At 50.6% G+C, this 15,009-nt stretch overlaps 1 protein-coding gene across 1 annotated transcript in view; it reads right to left on the minus strand.

The window, feature by feature from the left end:
- SNX29 (sorting nexin 29) overlaps positions 1 to 15,009 on the minus strand; it is a 568,687-nt gene that overhangs the window by 240,325 nt on the left and 313,353 nt on the right. The gene's annotated exons all lie outside the window — the stretch shown is intronic.

Here is a 15,009-nt window from a genome sequence, read left to right on the forward strand (position 1 = left end):
AAAATTAAGTATATTATATGAGAAAGAACAGCCATATTTATATGGTGATTACATGGAAACAAAATGTTGTCATAACAGACCCAGTGTCTGTAGTGATTACCTCTGGGGTGAACGGCAAGTGAATTTTCTTTTTTAAAGTTTTACTTATATGTATTTTTTCCCAAGAATCATGTTGCTTTTATCCCTAGTGACAAGAGGATGTGACTGATCCAATTTCCTTTGATTTTCAATGGCTGCTCTCCTTAAGAGCCCAGAGTGGATCCTCTTGAACTAGAGATGCTTTTAGAAAATGGTGAGATTTCTTTCAAAATGCATTCACCCTAACATGTGGCTCCATGACAGTCTACTACACTTTGTAAAGGGTATTTATGCCTAGCGTGCGGAGGACCCGGGTTCGATTCCTGGCCAGGGCACACAGGAGAAGCGCCCATTTGCTTCTCCACCCCTCCACCGCGCTTTCCTCTCTGTCTCTCTCTTCCCCTCCCGCAGCCAAGGCTCCATTGGAGCAAGGACGGCCCGGGCGCTGGGGATGGCTCTGTGGCCTCTGCCTCAGGCGCTAGAGTGGCTCTGGTCGCAACATGGCTACGCCCAGGATGGGCAGAGCATCGCCCCCTGGTGGACAGAGCGTCGCCCCTGGTGGGTGTGCCGGGTGGATCCCGGTCGGGCGCATGCGGGAGTCTGTCTGACTGTCTCTCCCTGTTTCCAGCTTCAGAAAAATGCAAAAAATAAAATAAAAAAAAAAAAATAAATAAAAGGTATTTATTATCTAACAGAAAGTTTCCAAAATGACAGAGAATATCATCTACAATAACAAACAGAAATGACAGTGTTAATATAATATAAGAAAGCATGAGTCCTTAACTGTGTAAAAGTTGATTTTTATTTTTAGAAAATGAGTTTTCATAAAGAACACAGCTGATTCTCACTTCATTACTCTATAAAGTGGCAATAATCACCCTTGCCCTTCATTTAAGTGTTTATAAGTATTAAATATGCACACTGCCTGGACCATGACAGGCACTCAAAACAGTGAGTCTGACAACATAATCCCCACCCACCCCCATCATCATCACGAAGGACAATTACGTACCTAGATCAGAGAATGGTCCGCTTCCACCTATAGGCCAAATACAGCCAGCTGCCTGATTTGCTAAGTAATATTTTATTAGAACACAGCCGTGCCCCTTCCGTACAAATTGCCCAGGGCTGCTTTAGTGCTACCCTAGCGGGGGAAGTAGCTATACTGTGTCCTGCAACACTTAAAACACTTACCATCTGGCTCTTTACAGAAAAAGTTTGTTGACCTATGATCTAGAAACTGTAAAGTGCTATACAGAAAAACTGTTATAATTGTGATGTGTCAAAAAAATTGTAGGAAATTTATATTTTACTCCCTGCATATATAAAGGCTGTGGGCACAAAGTTTCAGATGCAAACCAGCATTTCGACTGCTGCCAGCCAATTTAATTCACTCAGTTTTATCACTTTTCATCCAAATTGACCACCACTTCTGCTTGAAAATATACTGCATCAAAGCAGTTCAAATCTCAGACACCAGGAAAGCAGGTGTTATGCTATTTATGGAGAAACCGATATCTTGCTCTCCTCCTGAGCCGCAGCAAAGGGGATGGCGAAATTTTCCATTAATTTTAAAAGCTTTCATGACCAAAGGCAGAAAAGATTTTTCAAGAAGACAAAAAGGTAATACTTTAGCATTTAAACTCAGTTTTCCTCACAAAGGAAAAATAATTTCTACATATTACCTAGTTTGAATTGGGTTGTTAGCACAGAACACATTTCTTTTAGGGGAGAAGAACTGAATTTAAAAGACTCTTTTTTTTTAATTTATTTTTTATTCATTTTAAAGAGTGGGGAGAGAGAGAGAGAGAGAGAGAGAGAGAGAGAGAGAGAGAGAAGGGGGAGGAGCAGGAAGCATCAACTCCCATATGTGCCTTGACCAGGCAAGCCAGGGTTTTGAACCGGCAACCTCAGTATTTCCAGGTTGACGCTTTATCCACTGCGCCACCACAGGTCAGGCTAAAAGACTCATTTTCAAACGCATTAATCTCAGGCACCTGGAAATGAAAAGGGTGGCATCCAGAAGTTGGTCTTTGTGGGAAAAAGTTTTCAGGTTTTTGCAACACTGCTCTCCCTGCCCCATCGTTACATTGTTGAAGGTGGACTTTTCTTTTCAACCGGAGGGTGTTTAAAACAGAACCCAATTCCATCTCCTCCTCCTTTGCTAAAGAAATGCTTCTCTCTGCCCGGGCCGCAGAGCTGCCTGCATGGCCCAGCCAAGTGAGTGAATCTGGGCACTTTAAAGGTCCTGTGGAGCGGAAAAGAAACTTGTAAAGGTGCTTGTCAGTGTAAAGAGTGGCTGACGGTGTGCCCCGGCACGGCGGAGCTCTGCTGCTGAAAATGGAAGCGGGGAGTCACGCCAGCACCCTGGTCCCAAAGGTGAGCTCATCTTCTGAGCAGGAGCGGCGGGCACGCTGGCTGCGGAGGGGACTGAGCCACCAAGGGGCTCATGAGACAGTTCCTGAAAAACAAAACTAAGAACGCTGCGGGCAACTTGGCAAACAGAAGTTCCTGGGTTGGTAGGGACAGGAGGAAGGCTCGGGGACTCTGCGGCTGCTCCCAACCACCCCGGGGATGACTCTGACACACGCAGGCCCGTCGGCACCTGCCGCGGCCGGCTCCAGGTGAAGCAGGAGGCGGCCCTCACTGCCTGTGGGTGAGGGTTTCCCTAGGTAGGGCCAGTGACCCCGCTGTTGGTCATTCTGGTAGAATCAACCCCAGGACAGGCAGGCGTGAAGAACAGGAGGTGGGAATGGAGAGACGTGCTCCACGGGCTCGGACCACCGCGGGCCTGGGTTTGAGGATGCAGAGAGGCCCAGAGCAGTTTGGCAGGTGGAACTGCTGTCCTCAGCCGGCCCGGGGGGAGACAAAGAGAAAGGCTGGTCTGGCAGCGACAGAAAGGGCCTGACTCCACCCCAAGAGGAGACATGTCCTCATCCCTTAGATGAGGGTCAGGCAGGGAGCCGGGACTAATGGGGGGAAGGGGATGTGGAAGCGCAGAAAGCAGAGACGACAGGTTCTGCGGCAGTGGCGGCAGCCGCATAAACCCAAAGCTGTCCAGACTCCCGCACAGAGGGGTGAAGGTGTGGCCCCTGGTGGAAGAAGAGTCCTCAGAATCCAGGAGTGACTCAGTGTCCCTGGGTAAGCACAACAGGCCACTCTCAGCCCATCAGAGGACAAGCCCAAGAGGAGACCAGTCCTGTAGCTACCCCATGCCTGGTGAGGCTCAGGGCTGTTCAAGTCGGGAGGGACGCCATCAGTTCCCCAGCAGGTTAGTGGAACAGAGAGCCTTCCCCACACAGCAGGCACACCGCCCACAGAGAACAGGTAGTGGCAGGAAGCAATACACTCAGTGCATTCCTCCATATCCAATCTGTGACCACAACACATCGAAATGACTAGTCCCAGGCTATACATGAGGACAACTGAGGCTCACAGAGCCTAGGTAACAGGAGCAGGGCACACACCTAAGGCCTGATTGGAGCCCTCGTACTCTGGCCAGTGCAAGGACACCGCCATCTCCTGTAGTTTGAATCTAAGTTTCTTTTCTTTTTTTCTTTTTTTAAGTGGGAGGAGGGAAGACAGTGAGACAGACTCCCATATGCGCCCCACCAGGATCCATCAGGCAACCTCATTCTGGGGCCAATGCAATGTGGGCAGATGTTCAAATCAACCGAGCTATCCTCAGCACCTGAGGCTGATGCTCAGACCAACTGAGCTATCCTCAGTCCAGGGGGCCAACACTCAAACCAATCAAGCCACTGGCTGCTAGAGGGGAAGAGAGAGGGGAAGAGAAGCAGATAGTCACTTCTCCTGTGTGCCCTGACCAGAGATCAAACCCAGAATGTCTGCTCACAGGGCTGAAGCTCTATCTTCCGAGCCAGCTGGCCAGGGCCTTAAGGTTCTTGTCAACAGAGGGTGGTTATGAGCTTCAGGTCTGGAATGCGCCATCAAGCTCTGCCACCAATTACTCATGTGACCCTAAACACCAACAATCTCACCATGCCTCAGTCTTCTCCTCTATATAATAGAGGTAAGAGCAGTAGCACCACATTGAAATTTGTAAGGACCAAATGAGATCAATAAAGAGCTCAGAAGACTGCCTGGCACCGTGTATGCACTGAACACATGCAAGCTAGCCAGCCTGACTAGGAGCTCAACAATGACTAAGAACAATACCCACCCCGAAGAGCAGAATGGCTCCAAGTTAATTGTTTAAAAGGATTCCTTCTGCTTTTTATTTTTCTAACTCACTCAAACATGCCCCCAAAGTAGATTAATAAAAACGTTCCATTCCTTCCTACAGAGCTATTGGATCAAAGCAAGTTATTAACTGAGCCACATAACTCATTTGATTAATTTGCGCTGTGATGAGCCAGGAGAAGCAACAAACCTCGGTGTCACTCCAAGGCCTATTTTGAGTCTCTTTCAAGCATTAGGAAAGTATTCTGCTGCAAGACAGTCATAAAATGTGTCAGGAAATGGAAACAGTGAGCTTAACCTCCAACATGGGCCATCAAATCTGTGACACCTTTGTAAATGAAGGCACTGTCTGCATAGCAAGGTGGCAGGACCACAGCCACTGCTGGGACAGTCCACTCAGCCTCCCGAGCCTCGGGTTCCTGCCCACACTCAGTGCTTAAGATATGGTATCAGGTGTGTAATTTGTATTTCACAATTCATTCATTCACTTCCAGGTTAGTAGACACTTTGGGGGAAATTTCAACTTATTCCACTTAGGGAAGTTGCTCACACCTCTGGCTTTTGCAAACAGAGCCACTGTGCTTTGCGTCAGCCTCTCAGTGGAAGAGAACAGGCAGGTGATGAAGGTGTTAGCTCCTTTAAATAAAACAAACAAGAACATCAAGCTCTTAGAAGCAAAGTCTCAAGTCTGACTATCACAGGACAGGGTGCCTGCAGGCAACACTTCTCACAAGACGCTCTCCGATTATAGCCCGGTTGAACTGCTACAAACTGTTCCCACGGAAAGTCTTCAGGTGGCATCCCCCAAGACCAAGCTGCAGAGGCTTTGTAAGAAACAGAAGTCTTCCGGGCACCACTGACTTGACCCACAAAACAGCACCTTCCCGAACAGGCCAGAAGTGGCAGGCTGGACTCGAGAAGGAAATTTCTATAGATGGTGCCGAGCGGTGCGGATGTGGGAAGTGTGGCAGTCCACGTGTGCCTGTGTCACGGAGACTCAGACAGAGAGGAAAAGGCAAAGGAAAGAGAAAACTTTCCAACTGTACCACTTTCAGGAAAAGAAGCGTTAATCGCAGCACCTGAACTGCAGACTCTCTCTAACAGGAATGGCAAATGGAGAGCGCCTTTATCTCACTCTGTCATCTGTCAGGCCGCTGCCTCCTGACAACGTGGTCACATCTCTGCACGTGCTGTACCTGCAACCCTTCCCCACCCTGTCTCGCTGACAAATTCCTATTCTACCTTCAAAACTCCACCTAGAAATAACCAGTTCTGCACTGTCTTTCTGAGACACTGCAAACCAGCCCCTCGTCCAGTACCAGATCTCAGAGTTAGTCCCCCCAGCCCCGTATTACTTCTTTTCATTCACCCATTACTTGTTGCTACAAATTACTATTTTATGAAGCTAACTTGCCTAGTAAGCTGTGAGCCCCTTAATGCAAAAGAAAGAGTCAAATCATATATGGCACTTACTGATTGATTGATTCATTGATTGAGTCACACGTTCATTCAAACAGTCACTGAGCACTAAAGTGAACCTTCATTGTCTGCCTCTCGACATCCACTTCCTGTCTAACAAGAGCCTCGGTTTTCACTGGGGACCCAGCCCTCTCTCCAGTCTTCATGTTCCATTTCTGCACGGAGCCCTTCCCTCAGCCTCACACGAGAGCCTGCACTTGGTGGGACGGGGAGGGAAGATCCACGGAGCCTTCCCTCAGCCTCACACGAGAGCCTGCACTTGGTGGGACGGGGAGGGAAGATCCACGGAGCCTTCCCTCAGCCTCACACGAGAGCCTGCACTTGGTGGGACGGGGAGGGGAGATCCACGGAGCCCTTCCCCCAGCCTCACACGAGAGCCTGCACTTGGAGGGACGGGGAGGGAAGAGCCACGGAGCCTTCCCTCAGCCTCACACGAGAGCCTGCACTTGGTGGGACGGGGAGGGAAGAACCACGGAGCCTTCCCTCAGCCTCACACGAGAGCCTGCACTTGGTGGGACGGGGAGGGAAGAACCATGGAGCCTTCCCTCAGCCTCACACGAGAGCCTGCACTTGGTGGGACGGGGAGGGAAGAACCATGGAGCCCTTCCCTCAGCCTCACACGAGAGCCTGCACTTGGTGGGACGGGGAGGGAAGAACCACGGAGCCCTTCCCTCAGCCTCACACGAGAGCCTGCATTTGGTGGGACGGGGAGGGAAGAGCCACGGAGCCCTTCACTCAGCCTCACACGAGAGCCTGCACTTGGTGGGACGGGGAGGAAAGAGCCACGGAGCCTTCCCTCAGCCTCACACGAGAGCCTGCATTTGGTGGGACGGGGAGGGAAGAGCCACGGAGCCCTTCACTCAGCCTCACACGAGAGCCTGCACTTGGTGGGACGGGGAGGAAAGAGCCACGGAGCCTTCCCTCAGCCTCACACGAGAGCCTGCACTTGGTGGGACGGGGAGGGAAGAACCACGGAGCCTTCCCTCAGCCTCACACGAGAGCCTGCACTTGGTGGGACGGGGAGGGAAGAACCATGGAGCCTTCCCTCAGCCTCACACGAGAGCCTGCACTTGGTGGGACGGGGAGGGAAGAACCACGGAGCCCTTCCCTCAGCCTCACACGAGAGCCTGCACTTGGTGGGACGGGGAGGGAAGAACCACGGAGCCCTTCCCTCAGCCTCACACGAGAGCCTGCATTTGGTGGGACGGGGAGGGAAGAGCCACGGAGCCCTTCACTCAGCCTCACACGAGAGCCTGCACTTGGTGGGACGGGGAGGGAAGAGCCACGGAGCCCTTCCCTCAGCCTCACACGAGAGCCTGCACTTGGTGGGACGGGGAGGGAAGAACCACGGAGCCCTTCCCTCAGCCTCACACGAGAGCCTGCACTTGGTGGGACGGGGAGGGAAGAACCACGGAGCCCTTCCCTCAGCCTCACACGAGAGCCTGCACTTGGTGGGACGGGGAGGGAAGATCCACGGAGCCTTCCCTCAGCCTCACACGAGAGCCTGCACTTGGTGGGACGGGGAGGGAAGATCCACGGAGCCCTTCCCCCAGCCTCACACGAGAGCCTGCACTTGGTGGGACGGGGAGGGAAGAACCACGGAGTCCTTCCCTCAGCCTCACACAAGAGCCTGCACTTGGTGGGACGGGGAGGGAAGAACCACGGAGCCCTTCCCTCAGCCTCACACGAGAGCCTGCACTTGGTGGGACGGGGAGGGAAGAACCACGGAGCCCTTCCCTCAGCCTCACACGAGAGCCTGCACTTGGTGGGACGGGGAGGGAAGAGCCACGGAGCCCTTCACTCAGCCTCACACGAGAGCCTGCACTTGGTGGGACGGGGAGGGAAGAGCCACGGAGCCCTTCCCTCAGCCTCACACGAGAGCCTGCACTTGGTGGGACTGGGAGGGAAGAACCACGGAGCCTTCCCTCAGCCTCACACGAGAGCCTGCACTTGGTGGGACGGGGAGGGAAGATCCACGGAGCCTTCCCTCAGCCTCACACGAGAGCCTGCACTTGGTGGGACGGGGAGGAAAGAGCCACGGAGCCTTCCCTCAGCCTCACACGAGAGCCTGCACTTGGTGGGACGGGGAGGGAAGAGCCACGGAGTCCTTCCCTCAGCCTCACACGAGAGCCTGCACTTGGTGGGACGGGGAGGGAAGAACCACGGAGCCTTCCCTCAGCCTCACACGAGAGCCTGCACTTGGTGGGACGGGGAGGGAAGAACCAGGGCTGGCTCTGTGAGAGTGAACTTGGGGCTCCTGCCAGGGATGGAGGCAGATGCCTGCTTCCTCCTTTCAATGTGAACCTGGAAGAAAAATTATGTGTCCAGTGGTGATCACAGCCATCTGTGATCAGAAGGAGAAATTTCATCCCAAACTGTATCAAACCAGGAATGGTAGAAGCAAGGCAGACAGACAGGGACAGAGAAGGAGAGTTAGGGAGAGAGAAGCAGAGTGGGGGAGAGAGAAGGAAAGAGAAGGAGAGAGAAGGAGAAAGGGAGAAAGGGAGAGACGGAGAGAGAGAAAAAGAGAGAGAAGGAGAAAGAGGGAGGGGGGGGAGAGAGAGACACACCTGGTGGCATAGCTCACATCCCAAGACCAGCCCCACAGCTAAAGCCAGACTACCCCTTCCATCAAGAAAAAATATTTTTTTCCGGAGATAATCAGTATAAGCTACTCTCTGCTGTAATAAAAGGAAAAGCCTAATATCTCAGTGGCTGAACAGATAAGGTCTATTCCTGCTGCCACAGAGTCTACAGTGGGTCCAGCAGCATGACAGGCAGCTCCCTGCCCAGCAGTGACTTGGGGGCCCAGGCCAGGGTCATCTTTTAGCTATGCCACATGGAATCCCAGGGTCATCAGGGCAAGAGGAACGAGAACAAAGAAAATTCACACCATCTCTCCTCTGCTTCAGCCTTGGATGATGCTTATCACTTCTACTGAGAGCCCACTGTCCACAGCTAGACACATGGTCCCAACTTCACCATGAGGAAGCCTGGGAAATGCACCAGCCCTATCTGTCCAGGAAAGGAGACATGGCACAGGCTTGATAAACAAAGTCCACTCTCTACTGCAACCAGTTTAAACCAAGTCTTCTGTCACCTGCAACCAAAAGACTCCCAAATGATATACGCACCAGCAAGTGCCAGGACCATGACAGACGCTGGGACCACAGCAATGAACGAGACAACGCAACAGCTGCAGTCACCGAACTTACAGCCCAATTAGAGACAAGGGACAAGAATGGGGGAAACAAGAACACAAACAAGACAAGCACTGTCAGGACCAGGAGAGGTGACACACAGGACGCAATGAGACAGCAGCGGGGACGGAACCCAGCCTTCAGCAATGAGCCACTGGAGAGCTTTCAGCAAGAGAATGGCCCACGTTGACCGGGCCTAAAGTAGTTTTTCATTATTCCATCCATGTGCATTAAATCAACACCCCCCCACCCCACCCCCGTCTCTTCAGTCTGCCCCCAGACCTGCAGTTTTAAAGCTCCACATCTCTAGTAACAACTCCGAGATGGCACTGGTGGGGCAGGCTCACCCAGCACATGGGACAGCCTGTCCCTTCACCTTCTGTACTCTGAACCTGAGCCCAACCCCAACAGGACAGAGTCTCCTATACCCTTTCCATCAAGACCAGACAACTCCTCCTTTTGTGGGCCCAAAAGTAGCTTCAAGAAGCCACTTCCTGCCTTCAGGAGGAAAGTAAATATAAAACAAGCCCAAAATAGTGCGAGTGTGTGAAGCTGAACACCAGCCACCATAATTACAGCTATTTTTATCCCATCGCCCAGAAACGAGTGCCGGATCATTCTCCCAGCGTCTCTCCGAGGAAGTTCGTCTGCTCCCTCTCAACCACTCCAGACTCCCGGATCAGAGACAGCTAGAAAGGAGGCTTTAACAGAAATGGAAGCAGACAGAACACAAGGGCTGGTGACACTGAGCAAACAGCAGGCATGTGGCATCAGCACCAGTAGCGGTGGCAGCCCCACCGTGAAGTAGGAAAAAGGACGGCCAAAGGTTTACAAGAAGAGTCAGAAGATGGGCAGGGACAGACGCCAACGAGGCCGGGAGCGCGGGTGCCCGCCCAGGAGCAGACCTGCCTATGCAGTGGGCGGGGAGAGCAAGGGAGGCGGGGGAAAGAAGAGACCTGCCCAGTGACAAGGGGGCACTGCCAAAGGCAGGATCTTTTCCTTTTGTCACACTCAACGGGTCATCTAAGCACACAGGAAAAGGATGCGGACAGCCACTGGGCAAAGGGCCATCGTAACAGGCCTCCCATCTGAGCAAGCAGTCGGGTGTGTTTACATCATAAGGCTTACATCAAGCACTGTGCGTGCAGCTAGAATGCATTCATCTCTATTACCCCTCTTTATCCCTATGATAACTCCCTTGGGTTTGACATGCTTGTCACTTCTTTCACCATACTGGTTCCCCTTAGAGCTAAAAGTTAAAGGTCTGGCCCCTGTTGCTAGCCAGACATAAAGAAGCATAATGGAAAGATAGTGACCCCTGAGTCAGACCACCAGGGTCCCATCCTGGTTCGACACATGCAAGCCCTGTGACCTGGGGCAGGCGGCTTAGCATCTGCAAGCTGTAGCTTTCTCACCTTAGAGTACAGCCAACATTAAATTAGACAGTCCCATGTAAAATAGTTAGCACAGGACCTAGAAGCAGAATAAGCCCTCAGCTTATGCTAACTGCCATTGTCATCACCATCGTCAATGTGTGATGGTTGCTTTTCTTCAAGTAAACATCACCAAAGCCTCACAGGTCACAGAGTCCAAAGACGACAGACCCTCAAAAAACACTGGTGGGAAATTCTCCAGGATCAATAACCCAGCTTCCTCAACTAATAAACTACAGTAAAGAAGAAAGGGAGGGGAGGGAAGATACACAGGAGAACCTGCAGATTAAGAGATTTAAGAAGATGATCAACCAATCACAAAATGTGGATTGACCCCATTTAGAAATTTTTATTCAAACATTTGTTTGAAGTGGATATTTCAACACTTACCACATATTTGATATTAGAGAATTGTTGCTAATTTTTAGGTGTAACAATGATAGAAGGGCTATTTTGTTCTAGAAAAGAGGCCCTTTATACAGGGGTCCCCAAACTATGGCCTGCGGGCCGCATGCGGCCCCCTGAGGCCATTTATCCGGCCCCCGCCACACTTCCGAAAGGGGCACCTCTTTCATTGGTGGTCAGTGAGAGGAGCATAGTTCCCATTGAAATACTGGTCAGTTTGTTGATTTAAATTTACTTGTTCTTTATTTAAAATATTGTATTTGTTTTCGTTTTGTTTTTTACTTTAAAATAAGATATGTGCAGTGTGCATAGGGATTTGTTCATAGTTGTTTTTTTTTATAGTCCGGCCCCCCAACGGTCTGACGGACAGTGAACTGGCCCCCTGTGTAAAGAGTTTGGGGACCCCTGCCCTTATATGTTATTAGAGCTATATTCCAAACCGCTTCGGAATGACATCAATGTTGTACTCTGGATCTGCTTCAATACTGTAGAGCTGGGAAAGTAGGAGGATGTCTGGATGAAGCAGACCGGCCCGAGGTGACAGCTATTTGCAGCTGGGTGAGGGACCCACGAGCGCTCACGTTATATTTGCCTGTGGACACTGATGTGTATTTGAGGTGTGCATAATAGAAACATTATGTTGCCATGGGAGACAGCCTGCCCCCTTCTCCCTCACAGCCCCTCATCTGGGAACTAGTTCACTCATGAACAAGAGCACGCAGGAGGCCTGGAAACCCACAGCACTGGTGGTTACCTGCAAGTTGTGGTCACACCTGCTTTTACCCAAACTCCTAACTTCCCAAGTGCAGCTGTGCTGGTGACACACTGTGTTTGGCAGTAACTGGAACTGATGTCTAAAGCCCAGCAAAGAGCAGAATTGAGATGCAGAAAAGACCTGGGCTTGGGCATCTTGCACAAAACTAGGCAATAAGGCTCCTCCCTTGGCATCAAAGGGTTACGGGGCCCTCTGGAAGGTGCTGTTAAAAGATGCCCCTCTCTCTGAGATTCCTGTCTGAGGTTCACTGAGCCAGCACGGGCCTCCTGCAGAAGGCTTTTTAATGATATTGTGGGTTGGTTTGCTTGTTTTTTCCCCTAGTTCTTATCTTTTACAGATATATTCTGAAATATGTACATTTAGGAATAAAAGAACGTGAAATCTTGGATTTGCGTCAGCATACCAGAGAGACTGAGCAGCAGGCCGGACAGAGCGGAGGCAGACTGGCCGGAGCTCCCACCGCCGGACCCAGAGGACGGACGGGTAGGTGGAGGCTCCTGCGCTCTCCTATTTTTCTACATGGTTTGACTTTTCCATAGTAAAAAGATTTTAAGAATTTCTTGGAGGGTTAGCCTTATTAGTCATTCACGGTGTAGTGAGAATTACAGCTAGTCCTCCAGAAAAGAGAACTCCAGGCAGTTTTCACTCACACACAACAAGCACTCGCTCACCATTCTGCTGGTGAGAAAACTCTTCCCCTCACATGAGGTGAGAGCCTGGTTTTAATCACTCAGCTTCACGTGATTAAAAAATAAATGAAAACAAACTCACATCGTACTTTTTACGTTGAGTATCAGTTCAATCTGATCTCAGCTCAGAGGTCCTTGCCCCAAATCTGGCATTTTAGTTTAAAACCCATCCCCTCTTGTATAAAAATGACTCGCACAGCCCTGGCCAGATAGCTCAGTTGGTTCGAGTGTCATCCTGATGTGTAGGCTGCTGGTTCAATCCCGGGTCAGGGTACATACAGGCACAGATCTATGTTTCTATCTGTCTCTCTCTCCCTCGCCCCTCTCCCTCTAAAATCAGTTCATTAAAAAACCTCTCAGATACATCAAGAGTGTTGGAACCCATTGGTGCCGACTGTGAAGCAGTGCTGGGGGTGACGGCTCCCAAGGTCCCGGCTGCCTCAGGAACCTTTACAGTTCATTAAAATGACGGCCGCATTCAGTTACCTACAGTGTGTGATTATGAATGCGTTTTTTACCAGCTTGACTTACACTTCCTTTTGCATTAAGAGTAACTCTGCCATCATAATGAGAATCAATGTTGCTAATATACCATTTATGTCACACATGAGCAAAAATTCAGGGACTAAACAGTCTCACCGGGTAAATGATAATAATTCTACAATTTGAAGTCAGTCAACAGCTAGCTGAGCGCCGTCACCTAGGAGGATGGGAAGAAGGTTTACAGAGGGCAGAATGGCAGGATGACCGGCGGTGGGAGGTACAGGGCCCACAGGCGAGGAAACAGCAAGGTAAAGCAAGACGTGAGACTGAGACAGTACAGAAAGCCGAATAAAGGGGCCCTGGGAAGCAGAGAGTGGAGGGAAAATGAAGAAAAATGCCCTTTACCAATCATACACATAAACAAAGACATACGAGCTAGGGCCCTGGTCAGTGAGCCACATGCGGCTCTTTGGCCCCTGGAAGGTGGCTCTTCCACAAAAAAACCACGTGCGGGCGCTACCTCGATAAGGATGTGCCTACCGATATAGTTTACGTTTAAAAATTTGGCTCTCAAAAGAAATTTCAATCGTTGTCCTGTTGCTATTTGGCTCTGTTGACTAATGAGTTTGTTGACCACTGTGCTAGGGGACTTTGGAGGTAAGAAACAGAAACCGATCTAGCCTAAGCTAAAATGGAACTATTGTAACCAGTGGGAGAATCTGGCTCAGAGAAGGGACTGTAACCAGAACAGCTCTGACAAGTTCAACACAGGAACCCCAGCTGGGTACCAGGATCCCCCCAGAAATTTCTGCTATTCTTGTGTGTCGGCGTTGGAGCCCCCGTTGCCCTGGCTCAGGTCACACACTCACCCCTGGGCCATGGTTGGGCAGAGGACTTAGATTTACTCCACCCAGACAGCAAGCAATAGTGGGGAGCTCATCGCTCGGAAGGACATCAGAAGGGAGACGGGAGGCACAGAGGCAATTCCTGTCAATACAAGCCCGAGGCCAGTCTCTGTGTATAACTCTCAAAGCCGCCCCACTAGTTTGTACTATTGGTTACACTTGACTGATGGAAAACTGAGGCTTCAAGGGGCCACGTGGCCTATCCAGGAACACATGGCCGTAAGTGACAAACCTGAACTCAGCCTGTCTGACGTGGGGTATCGTATGCCCTCTAAGCCACCAGTCCGCAGAAGGCAGCAGAGATGCAGGACAGAAGTCCAAATGCCACCATTTTACATTTTTCTTGACTGCTACTGTAGGAAAAGAATACAAAAATCTCTGGAGGTAAATCTAAAGCAAAGGAATTGTACTTAAAAGAGGTAAAGAAAATCTTAGATCTAGGTTGGATGTGTCCAGTAACTTCTATCTTCAAAAGCCCTGGTCAAAATAAATCCATTTCCTCCGATGTCTAGAGTTTCAAGAGGGATGGGAAGTTTACAGAAGAAATCCCAGCTGTCATTACTAACAATGCCATAGAAAAAGAGAGGGACATTCTAGAAGCTCTAGTGAGGCGTACAAGCTCTGCAGAACTGCTGTTAAGGACATGGCTCTAGGAGCCCATGAAGCAGGCCTAACCGTGTCTGCACTTCTCCCCTGCTTCCTGATGATCACAACGGACATGCCTGCCTAACCCCTGACAGCCAGCATGGCATCCTGTTCGTCTTCACAACCTAGGACCCGCTTCAGGGAAGGAGGAGCCGAAGCTATACGCAGATGCAACACCAGTGACTGCAGTCAAAGGAAGGAGAACTCGATCGAGGGAAGCGGATGCCACCTGAGAACACGTCTGCTGCACCTTGCTCTTTTTGTGGCTCATCCTCCAGAGCCACCAACTCTCCTGCCAGGGTGGGGGAGCCACTGAAGGTGGGGAGAGGAAGCTAAAGGCTGGCACTTAGAAGGCACTCGACAAATACGTGCGAGGTGAGCTGGTAGCGTCCATCTGTCTGTTACTCAATGCCCTCTCCAGGCTCGCCAAACTAAACTTCCCCCTAAAGCTGAGCACCAGAAAACAGTCTGCCTCCTCTGAGGAACCCATGTTTCCTCTTACTAGAGATCCAATCCTTCCCACCAGGCTGCTCTCAGCTCTAGGGGGGCCTTGGTACAACTCACTTTCAATCCGGGGTCCCGTAAAGTCACATCTATCTTTAAACATCGCTCTGAACAGCTGAATCCATTCAACAGACTGCCGTTCCATTCAGTATTCATGGAGCTCCTACCATATGCCCGAGCTGTGTAAGGCGATGAACATACAATTTACAA

The sequence above is a fragment of the Saccopteryx bilineata genome, chromosome 4, assembly GCF_036850765.1.
Source record: "Saccopteryx bilineata isolate mSacBil1 chromosome 4, mSacBil1_pri_phased_curated, whole genome shotgun sequence".
Classification (NCBI taxonomy): domain Eukaryota; kingdom Metazoa; phylum Chordata; class Mammalia; order Chiroptera; family Emballonuridae; genus Saccopteryx; species Saccopteryx bilineata.